At 42.4% G+C, this 12,625-nt stretch overlaps 1 long non-coding RNA gene across 1 annotated transcript in view; it reads right to left on the reverse strand.

The window, feature by feature from the left end:
* The window catches only part of LOC138373359 (uncharacterized), a 536,801-nt gene extending 525,421 nt beyond the window's left edge, over positions 1 to 11,380 (reverse strand). The window contains exon 1 of the long non-coding RNA XR_011231162.1: positions 11,244 to 11,380. This is a non-coding gene — a long non-coding RNA (uncharacterized lncRNA). The remainder of the gene's footprint in view (positions 1 to 11,243) is intronic.
* Between the last annotated feature and the right edge of the window lie 1,245 nt (positions 11,381 to 12,625).

Here is a 12,625-nt window from a genome sequence, read left to right on the forward strand (position 1 = left end):
TCCTTAATTCTAATCTTCTTATGACCTCTGTTCACACTTTTCAGTTCCGTTACTCCATCTACTTTACATGCTCAGAATGCAACGCACACTCAAAGGTCCGCTTTAATCGAGCAACTACATAGTAGTTTAAAAATTCCAATCCCTGGGCTTATCTCTCAGCCTTGCGCGATCATAAGATTCGGCCCATAATTCCGCGCGATAACTTTGCCAATATATTTTCCCAGGATGAAGGAGCTATCAGCCATCAAGACTCGGCTCCTGCAGGATGTCCAGACGACTTCGTGGAGCAAGTTAGTGTTATCCGGGATGCCTCGTACCTCTTGGCCGAAGATTATCTTCCTGGTCCGCCTTGCTGCGAAAAAGAGATGGAAGGAAGGTTGAATGCGAACACAGAACGGTGGAGAGGAGAGCGAGATGCTTCGTGCGAACGTAAAGAGTGGTAGTTGGCTATAAATGGGTTCTCATAAAGAATACGTATAACGTAGGGCAGATGAGCGGGACTTGTGTAGCTGGTGGGAGATTGAAGTGGAAGGAGACTGGACTGGCCTAGTTAGGCCAAGATGCCTAACTAGTGTACTCACCTATTTGTGCTTGCGGGGGTTGAGCTTTGGCTCTTTGGTCCCGCCTCTCAACTGTCAATCAACTGGTGCACAGATTCCTGAGCCTACTGGGCTCTATCATATCTACATTTGAAACTGTGTAAGGAGTCAGCCTCCACCGCATCACTGCCTAATGCATTCCACCCGTTAACTACTCTTGACTGTGCAGTGTGTATGCACCCTGGTGTATGAGGTGAAAGGGGGCTTCCTAGTGTGGGAAGAGATTGGATGCGTCCTGATGTTAATTCCTCTTATCTGAGAAAGGAAGCTTGCGTATATATATATATATATATATATATATATATATATATATATATATATATATATATATATATAAATATATAGTTCAGGCTCGTATCTAGGTTCCCCCACACAAGGTAGAACTAATGACCTCCCCCAGGATGCAACCCCTACAACAGTTAGCTAACTCCGAGTACCGAGTAACTCTGAGCACTCCAAAGGATACCTGATCAACCAGGCTGTGATTCGTACGTCAGGCTGCGAGTAGCCGCGTCCAACAGCCTGGGTGGCCAGTCCAGCAACCAGGAGGCCTGGTCGACGACCGGGCCGCGGGGACGCTAAGCCCCGGAAGCACCTCAAGGTAACCTCAAGGTAAGATAATCTATTTACTATTAGGCAAAAGGAGGCAACATTTACTATTAGGCGAAAGGAGGCAACATTTACTATTAGGCGAAAGGAGGCAACATTTACTATTAGGCAAAAGGAGGCAACATTTACTATTAGGCGAAAGGAGGCAACACTTACTATTAGGCAAAAGGAGGCAACATTTACTATTAGGCAAAAGGAGGCAACATTTACTATTAGGCAAAAGGAGGCAACATTTACTATTAGGCAAAAGGAGGCAACACTTACTATTAGGCAAAAGGAGGCAACACTTACTATTAGGCAAAAGGAGGCAACACTTACTATTAGGCGAAAGGAGGCAACACTTACTATTAGGCAAAAGGAGGCAACATTTACTATTAGGCGAAAGGAGGCAACATTTACTATTAGGCGAAAGGAGGCAACATTTACTATTAGGCGAAAGGAGGCAACATTTACTATTAGGCAAAAGGAGGCAACACTTACTATTAGGCAAAAGGAGGCAACACTTACTATTAGGCAAAAGGAGGCAACACTTACTATTAGGCAAAAGGAGGCAACATTTACTATTAGGCAAAAGGAGGCAACATTTACTATTAGGCAAAAGGAGGCAACATTTACTATTAGGCGAAAGGAGGCAATAGGCAAAGGAAAATCAACAATTTCTGTCAATCTCGGGGTCCTCGATTATTAAAAGAATAGATGCATCTAGTAGTAGAAGTAGTAGCAGTGGCAGTAGCAGTAGCAGTAGCAGCAGTAGCAGCAGTAGCAGCAGCAGTAGCAGCAGTAGCAACAGTAGCAGCAGCAGTAGCAGCAGTAGCAGCAGCAGCAGCAGCAGTAGCAGCATCAGTAGCAGTAGCAGCAGTAGCAGCAGCAGTAGCAGCAGTAGCAGCATCAGCAGCAGTGGCAGCAGCAGCAGTAGTAGCATCAGTAGCAGCAGCAGCAGCAGCAGTAGCAGCATCAGCAGCAGTAGCAGCAGCAGCAGTAGCAGCAGCAGCAGTAGCAGCAGCAGTAGTAGCATCAGTAGCAGCAGCAGCAGTAGCAGCAGCAGCAGCAGCAGCAGCAGCAGCAGTAGCAGCAGCAGCAGTAGCACTTTTTATTACTGGAATCATTATGAATTACATTAACAGGTCCATTATCTTTCATCAGGTCTATGACCTTGTTTATACTGTGTTGGCTCCGGGGATCCACATCCCCGCGGCCCGGTCTCTGACCAGACCTCCTAGTTGGTGGTCTGACCAACCAGGCTGTTACGACGACAATAAAACAAAGACAGCAGTGATGTCTACTACCCCTGACATCACCAAACTGCTCAACAGGATCATTAGCCCCCAGGAACTACCGGACCGTTAAAAGAATCATAAATCCCAGGCATCACTAGGCCACTGTACAGGATCATCATTACAAAGTTACTGTACAGGATCATCATTACAAAGTTACTGTACAGGATTGTCAGCCTTAGAAATCACATGAGACTAATGGTCTTAAGCATAACCAGACTGCTGCACAGGATCACCAACCCCAGACTACTGCACAGGATCACCAACCCCAGACTGCTGCACAGGATCACCAACCCCAGACTACTGCACAGGATCACCAACCCCAGACTACTGCACAGGATCACCAACCCCAGACTACTGCACAGGATCACCAACCCCAGACTACTGCACAGGATCACCAACCCCAGACTACTGCACAGGATCACCAACCCCAGACTACTGCACGGGATCACCAATCCCAGACTACTGCACAGGATCACCAACCCCAGACTACTGCACAGGATCACCAACCCCAGACTACTGCACAGGATCACCAACCCCAGACTACTGCACAGGATCACCAACCCCAGACTGCTGCACAGGATCACCAACCCCAGACTACTGCACAGGATCACCAACCCAGACTACTGCACAGGATCACAAGAGGGGGGCCTGTCAGCTGAGTGGATAGCTCTTCGGATTCGTAGTCCTGAGGTTCCGGGTTCCATCCCCAGTGGAGGATCAAATGGAAGCGGAAACAAATTATCATCAACCCGCAAACTGTTGTACAGGATCATCAACCCCAAAGTGTTTCACAGGATCATTAACCTCAGACCGTTGTCTAGGATCATATAGTTCACCATAAACCAGGCATCGATAAAACTCCCCTTGCACGAAACTCGGCAATGCAGCGCATGACCGCAGCCTAACCTTTATATAACTTTACGTGATTTGACAAGAGTCAAGCTTCACGCTCCAGGAATGTTAATATAAATGCTATCACTATAGCAAATTTACAGTTAATGAATATATATATATATATATATATATATATATATATATATAATGTGTGTATATATATATAATGCGAAATGCGGAACCTAGTTACGGCCATTTGTGTTGTGGTGATGCAGGCCCCTGGTGGCTGGGTCGGGCGCCCCCTCACATGGGCTTAACAGGCAAGCGTGCATGTACACACATAATCAGTTCCACACGCGCGTGCGCGCACACACACACATTCTCAGCCCCACCCCTCACCACTGTTCTCTTCCTTCCACATAACGGCAATATTTTGCGCTGGAACACCAGACCAGATATGCCCACGAGAGTGTACTCTGCCGGCCTGTACTCTCCGCGCACACTAGAAATAATGAGGGGTAGAAATAGCCTAAGCTACTCTATCCCTTTGAGATCTATTTCTTTCTTGTCTCAATAAACATACTTGAACTTGAAATAATTAACGTGTGGAACGGCGCATTCTTGAGTGCCTCTTTCACACCTTTCTAAATACTCCACCCCGTGATGTCTAATCTTAGCCTATTTCCCCTTATAACAAATATGAAGATTTCTGTGCGAGTCATTAGTGAAATGCTGACTAATTAACAAAAGCTTTGAGCGTAATGTAGGCTAGTTATTCTACATTTGTAAACAAACGCCTACTTGGGTTAATGAATACAAATGTTAATTGCAATCGAATGTTTGTAGAGCTAATAAATATAACTTGGCTCGCTGGAACGCCGGAAAGTACTGGGATAATTCATCAGAAATCTGCAAAACGACGCAATCAAAATCCCGGATTTGAAACACAGTAATTGATTATCAGCAAAAATTTGAAAATATAGGCTACCTCAAGGTAAGGTATAAATACCTACTTGGGAACCACAAGAGAGAACTGAAAACGTTCTATAGTAAACATTTGATAAATCAAACTGTTGTGACTGATGAATTGGCCAAAGAATAGCCTATGACATGGCCTTAGTCGTCAGGGAAGACAAGCAAACGATGCTGTAATATACACACATTTTGCGATCGATATATATATATATATATATATATATATATATATATATATATATATATATATATATATATATATATATATGTTGTACCTAGTAGCCAGAACGCAGTACTCGGCCTACTATGCAAGGCCCGATTTGCCTAATAAGCCAAGTTTTCCTGAATTTATATATTTTTCTAATTTTTTTCTTATGAAATGATAAAGCTATCCATTTCATTAAGTATGAGTTAATTTGTTCAAATTTGAGTTAAAACTAACGTAGGTATATGACCGAACCTAACCAACCCTACCTAACCTAACCAAACCTATCTTAACGGCTGCGAGCAGCCGCGTCCAACAGCCTGGTTGATCAGTCCAGCAACCAGGAGGCCTGGTCGACGACCGAGCCGCGGGGACGATAAGCCCCGGAAGCACCTCAAGGTAAGGTAACCTAACCTAAACTAATACGACTAAGTAAATAATTTATGTTCTTAATATAATATAATAATAATTCAAATAAACTAATTGGAAACAATTTATTGACAAAAAAAAAAGAAAATCACTCGGCCTATTAGGCAAATTGGGCCTTGCATAGTAGGCCGAGAAGTGCGTTCTGGCTATTAGGTACGTTTATATATGTGTATATATCTTATATAGCAAATCTTTGTAGCGTATGTACACAAGTCGTTCATTATTCCTGAATAATGCCCCCCCCCCCTAAGCATGAACCCCATCCTTCTACCAAGGTTCAACATTTATCTTTCTTGGACATTAGTTAAGACTTCAGACGTAAACTCAGCGAGTGTCAGGGCAAAAGAGAGAGGGGTCTCTGGTACCTATCGTTTACCTTTCGATGATTCCAAGGATCAACGTCACCGCGGCCCAGTCTCTGACCAGGCCTCCTGGTTGCAGGTCTGGTCAGTCAGGTTGTTCGATGCGGCTGCCCGCAGGGTGGTGTATGTCACAACCAGATCCGGTATCCTTTGAAGGTGTTTGTTTTATCAAGTTATCTTTTGAATACTGTAAAAGGTCGGCCAGTTAAGCCCTTGTGTGTAAAGGGAGGATGTTGAAAAGTCTTGGGCCTTTAATGTTGATACAGAGTTCTCTCTCAGCGTGCCTATTGCACCTCGGCTTTTCAACGGGGATATTTTGCGCATATTTCCATGTCTCCTGGCTCATGTGCTGTTATTTCTCTTTTGCAGATTTGGAATCAGTCCTAGTATTTTCCAAGTGTAAATTATTATGTATCTCTCCCTCCTGCTCTCTAGGGAATATATATTTAGAAGGATCTTTTATTTTAAATATTTTAAAGGATCCCGATAATTTACATGATTTATTGAGTGGATTCCAGCACAGTGGTAACACACTCACCCAACGCCTTGAGACTTATTTGGTCGAGGTTCGAGTCCTGGCCAGAGAAGAGACTTATTTGGTCGAGGTTCGAGTCCTGGCCAGAGAGGATTGCCTTGTCGCCGGTTCTTAATTCTTTGCCCTAGTTCACCCAGCAGTAATTGGTTACCTGGTTGTTAACCAACTGACGGGTCGTGTGTAAGGGAAACCTAATGGGAGAGATGGAGAGCTGGGAAGAGGAGATGAGAGGTGGGGAGTTGTGAAGAGGAAAGGAAAGTAAAGGGGGCGGGAAAGGGGAAGGGATGTAAGAGAGAGAGGGGAGAGTGGGAGAGACGGATAGGAGAAAGGAAGCGGGAGAGAAACCCAGGCAAAGCCGGGTATCCCATCTAGTTTGGTATAATACAAACTTGCACTGACTAAATATAGTATTTAGTACTGTAATACTATACCTAAATTGCAAATGTAAATGACAAGAAGAAGTCAATTTATGAAACTAATAAAGTTATTCTTTCTGATAAGTATATATATATATATATATATATATATATATATATATATATATATATATATATATATATATATATATCGTGGTCAGAATCTGCAGTGTGTACCCAACAGAGGTGACCTTGCGATGATTTCGGGGCTCAACGTCCTCGTGGCCCTGTCCTCATCAAGCCTCCTGGTTGCTAGACTGGTCAACCAGGCTGTTGGACGCGGCTGCTCGCAGCCTGACGTATGAATCACAGCCTAGTTGATCAGGTATCCTTTGGAGGTGATTATCAAGTTCTCTCTTAAACACTGTGAGAAGTTCGGCCAGTTATGCCCCTTATATGTAGTGGAAGCGTGTTGAACAGTTTCGGGCCTCTGATGTTGATAGAGTTCTCTCTCCGAGTATCTAATGCACCTCTGTTTTTTTTTTCAACGGGGGTATTCTGCACATCCTGCCCTGCCTCCTGGTCTCATGTTGTTATTTCTGCATGCAGGTTTGGGACCAGCCCCTCTTAATATTTTCCACATGTAAATTATTATTTATCTCTCCCGCTTGAGCTTAAGAGAATACAGATTTAGGCATTTTAGTCGGTCCCAATAGTTTGGATGTTTTATTGAGTGGAATCAAGCAGTAAAGAACTTTTGCAGGCTCTCCAGGCCAGCAATTTCTCCAGCTTTGAAAGGAGCTGTCATTGTGCAACAGTATTCCACTCTAGAAAGCCTTTTTGCTCTCATTTTTGCCCTGTCATTTTTCTTGCAGTTGTGACGGCTACTTTATTGTGTTCTTTAAAGGCTATTAAAATATAAACAACATTTTTCACAAGAAATAGTTCAATGTTTGCAAGGTTAAGGTACAGTAGTTCCCAAGGTTTATAAGTGTATAAACCAAGGTAAATAGATTTTATGAAATATGACCTATAATCATTATCTAATACTGTACAGTACTCAGAATTATCATTAGCTAATACTGTATAATCAACGGTCTATAATAAATTCCTAAATTGTAATAATTCACTACCTGAATTATTTATAATTCAGGTAGTGAATAATTATTTAAGAATTAAGAATTATTGCAATTATTTAATAATTGCAGATATCATTATCTGCAATTATTAAATATAATCATATTCATTATGGGAAGCTTTACCGGTTATTTATAACCATATTCTAAAAAAAAAGGTGTTAATAGGCTTGAATGGGGTTTGGCGTTTTCATGAAATCATTCAGATGTCTACAAATATGATGAAATAGTTGAGAAAAAGTGCAAATGTTTGTAGGCTACCCTGACACAAAGCTAGAAATACAATAAAATAATCTAAGAAAAAATAATATTTTTACCTGCAAAATTAATACTTTTCAATCTAATATCTGGTAGGCCTAGTGAAGAATTGTGTAGAAAGTTTGGTCTTCCTTTAGTACCATTTAGAAATACAGTACTGTATTTAGCATAAACTAAGACCCTATCTCCCCCATCTAGCAGCTTTTCTTTTTTTACAGGCTATTTATTATAAGAAGTACTTGTTATGATAATATGTATTAATATTTTAAAAGACGGGTCGTCCAGAAATAAAACAGGGGAAAAAATTCAAAACATCTAACAATGACGATAAAAATAATACTGGACATTCACTGTTAGGCAAAAATATGTTAATGAGACTTATCACATTGTCCAGACCAAATTTGTTCTGTGTACGGTTCTATAAAGTAACAGTTTTGGTAAACATGAGACACTTGGATGTAAGTCACACTAACACTGCAGAAACTAACACTAAACTAACAAGAGCGGGTAGACATTACATTAATATGTTGCCTAAAGAGGCTCATTCACTATTGCTTTAGTGAGTGAGGAACAAATGGCGAGCACGGGAAATTGGTTCTAAAGTTTTAGAAAAAGCTACAGCATATGAATGCAGAGTTATTGCATGCACATTTTTTTGTGAACGTGGTTATTGCAGACCGAATACAACTACAGTACTGAAGCGTCGAATTATTATTACGTACACAACAGCAGTCTAACAGGTTTCCTTCCTTACAACTGACATACCACTATAGGCACGGGTATTATATACACTGGGAAATAAACCCCACTGATCGGTGTATATATATACACTGAGCTTGCTTCTGGATTGTGTTCAGGACTAAAGTATACTTGCTGATTGATCAGTAAGCATTAATAGATGCCTTAATGACCCTCAGGATGTTGGTAAGTCTTAAACCTATCTCTTAAACCATACAACTGTACAAGTTACAAGGGCGGGCTATTGCACTGCCTATTCCTCATTACTAAACAGTTATAACCATTTACTGGCATAGTTATTTATTGCATGCTACACTTTATTTGTGAGCTTATTACAGCCACATCATTTTATGTATTGGGTTATTCATTCATTTCATTTGGAGGCACGGTTCGTCCATAGGCTACACTTCATTTGTGGGCCGGGTATTTGCAATCACATCATTTGTGAGCCGGGTTATTGTACACACATCCCTTGGGGCACAGAATATTACAAACACATCATTTGTAGGCCAGGTTATTGCAACCATCATTTGCGGGCCGGGTTATTGCAAACACATCATTTGTTTCTGTGCATAAATTTGTGTGCTTGGTTATTTCATAGGCCATTTATTGGCAAGAATACCTATATAGGTCTGCATTTGTTAGTATACCTTCAATACGACATTCATGGGTGGGATTCATGGATAATTTTATACACATTGGGCTAAACAGTTGGCCTATTACATAACACTACGCTTGAAGACCTCGCTATTTGCTGACACTATATTTGCAGGTACCTGACCTAATTTACCTTGTGATGGTTCAGAAGATCAACGGCCCCGCGGCCCGGCTTTTGGCCTTTGGTCAACCAGGCTGTTGGGTAGCCATTGAATAAAATACATTTGGGCCGGGTTACTACTGCATAACCTACACACAATTTATGCTCTACATTATTAGGCAACATACAATATTACATATGTAGGCAACTTTTGCATACATATACACGACTAAGCCAAGTTAGAATAATGCACATACACTTGTAGAGCAAATTAGAATAGTGCATTGACACCTGTAGACCAGGTTAGAATTTGCGTAAACGCTTTTAGTGCAGGTTAGAATAGCGCAAACACTAAGGCAATTGTGGTATGGGCTATTGCATGAATTGCAACATTTCTGAACCAGGTTATTGCAAGCCCTACATTTGTGAATCGGCCTATTGTTTAAACTACAATATTTGTGAAAAAAGTTACTTTATGCTTTACAGCATTTGTGGACAATGCTGTTACATACACAACAGCATTTGTATACTGGATTATTGCATATACCAAAGCAATTGTGGGCGGGTTATTGGATACACAGCAATCGTGTTCAGGGCTACAGTATAGCTGACACAATAGTATTAGGGAAACCGGGTTATTACACTCGCATCATTTGTGAACTGAAATTCGTGCATTCGTTACAACATGCGTGAGCCCGACAATTTAGACACTTCAAAATGATAGGGTCAGGCTGTACGTACTAAACGCATCAGCAAACGAATGTTGTTGAGAAACCGCACGGTTGAAGGTAAATTACATTAACTAATGTCTCCTCTCCACTTCGTGCTTTTCTACTCTGACTTACACTTCAGCGAACAGGAGTCTGACTAAAGTAAAATACTGGAGAACGCTTAACCGAATGACGCTTGCTTGTTAGGCCTAACCCTCGCGGGAAGCGTGAGTCCTTAGCACTTGGAACTCACCCACAAACTGTTCCCATAAAGCCATAAAGTTCCTAAATTATAAATTAAAAACAGCCTAAGAGCCTTTGATTATGAAAATATGAAAAAGACAGGTCAAGAGAAGTCTGGAGCCCGTCAGCAGGAGTAGAGGTGCCTCGTCACCCTCAGCCGGAACAAGAGAAGCCCCGTCACCCTCAGCAGGAACAAGAGAAGCCCCGTCACCCTCAGCAGGAACAAGAGAAGCCCCGTCACCCTCAGCAGGAATAAGAGAAGCCCCGTCACCCTCAGCAGGAACAAGAGAAGCCCCGTCACCCTCAGCAGGAACAAGAAGTTGGGCCCCGTCACCCTCAGCAGGAACAAGAGAAGCCCCGTCACCCTCAGCAGGAACAAGAGGTTGGGCCTCGTCACCCTCAGCAGGAACAAGAGAAGCCCCGTCACCCTCAGCAGGAACAAGAGAAGCCCCGTCACCCTCAGCAGGAACAAGTGAAGCCCCGTCACCCTCAGCAGGAACAAGAGAAGCCCCGTCACCCTCAGCAGGAACAAGAAGTTGGGCCCCGTCACCCTCAGCAGGAACAAGAGAAGCCCCGTCACCCTCAGCAGGAACAAGAGGTTGGGCCTCGTCACCCTCAGCAGGAACAAGAGAAGCCCCGTCACCCTCAGCAGGAACAAGAGAAGCCCCGTCACCCTCAGCAGGAACAAAACACCCTACATCAAGACCAGCGGAGCCGCAACACAATACAACTTGGCTATAGGAGCCTCGGCGCCTTAAAGTAGGTCAAGAGGAGCCCCTAAAACCGTACAAGAGTACAAGAGGAGCCCCTCCTCAGACACCCTACAGCAGGAGGAGAATAGGAGCCCCCCTCAACACCCTACAGCAGGAAGAGAAGAGTCCCTTCAGCACCCTACAGGTCACCTCCACACACGGGGTCAGCCCCAGACATACCATAGCCATCCTCTTGGAAAAATAAGTCTAATCCAGACCAACGGAGGAGTTTGTTCGTACGTTTGTCGCTGAAATGCAAGTGGGTGCATCATGTGGGTGCTGTAATGCCATGTGGTGGGCGACTATAAGGGGCTGAAATACAGGCTACACACAGGCCAGCGTGAGCCGCTGCGCCCAACCACTTGATGGTAAACAAACAGGGATGGTAAACGTGTGTGTGTGTAACGAACATAAGTTTCTTCTCCGGCGAATTTCGCCATCTTGGAGGGCCTTTTAGCGCAAACTCACCTGGCTGGCGGCCGGCGAAGGCGTTAAATGTGCAGTATACCGCACAACACACACGGGTTATTCCTTATATGTATGATATAATCACTGCGATAACCGCCGGGCGCGGAACAACGATCCTCTCACATCTCACTCCAGATGAACACTGACCGGCTCCACCAGTCGGTTGCCAACACGCGCGCACCCGCCCTCAGTTGCCGCACCGCATATTTTAAATCCTATTTTGTACAGGCTAAATAACTTTCCTATAATTTCTCCCACTTTTGGAATATTTAAATTCTCTCATTTAGCTTTTTATATATATTTATATAATGTACATATAAAGAATGAAGGCAAAATTCTAATAGACAATTGAGCCGTTCACGAATACATACACAGTATCTGTAATCTGTATTCTGAAACTAATTACATTTTTGCTCTCAAAATGATTACTTTGTATTGACAAAAGAGAGGAAGTAAAAAATACCGTAACTATCTCACAGACTCCCCCCCACCCCATCAGGAGTTACGATCAACATCATAAAATGCTCAGTGAATTATTTCAACTGTCATTCAGTAATGTTGATTTACTAGACGTCTGTGTTTGGCCAGTCATAATACAGGACACGTATATGGATATATAATACTCTACTGTTAATAATATCCGATGCACAATTATTTGTTTAGCTAAATAGTTTCAGCATTTAACAATCTGTTTAATACTATTATCTTGCATAAAACTACATTGGATTTGCCGTGAGGATTTCTGGGAATCATCGTCTCTGCCATCTGGTGGATAGCCAGGCATCCTGGTTGAGGGTGTGATCAACCAGACTGTTGGAGCTTGCAAACTCACCATCTGACATTTGAAGGATTGCGTCTCGAGGTTCCCTCTTGAACACAGTTAGGGGATGTTAGTAATCCCTCTCATTAGGATGGGAGAGTGTTGAAAAGGCGTGGTGACTCTCCATAATTATCTGATAGTACAGATTACACATCTTCCATTAAGAATGGTGAGGGATCTTAAGGAGTTATTTAAGTATGAAGAGCTGAAACAAATCTCTGAAATAGTTCCAGGTGTACATTACAGCATATGTGTAATTCCTACCCTGTAATTCGAGTGTATGGTAGCAGTGAATGTCATCTGTATATGACATTGGTCAACAATTTCGCCAATATTGTAAATATCCCAAAATAATTCACTCTAGAGGGTATCAATGCCCTAATAAAATTATCAGTATGGAAAAAAACCCTTGTTATCCACCCGATAATTATTTTCATAAGTTATAGTTTTGTGTTCATTAAATGTTAATTCTCAAGATATTTAAGGTTTAACTGATATATTTGATTCCATTTTTAATTTATTTGTTTCCTCCATAAGAAACGATGCAAAACTTTTATAAAAT

The sequence above is a fragment of the Procambarus clarkii genome, chromosome 42 (genome assembly GCF_040958095.1).
Source record: "Procambarus clarkii isolate CNS0578487 chromosome 42, FALCON_Pclarkii_2.0, whole genome shotgun sequence".
In the NCBI taxonomy this organism is placed as follows: domain Eukaryota; kingdom Metazoa; phylum Arthropoda; class Malacostraca; order Decapoda; family Cambaridae; genus Procambarus; species Procambarus clarkii.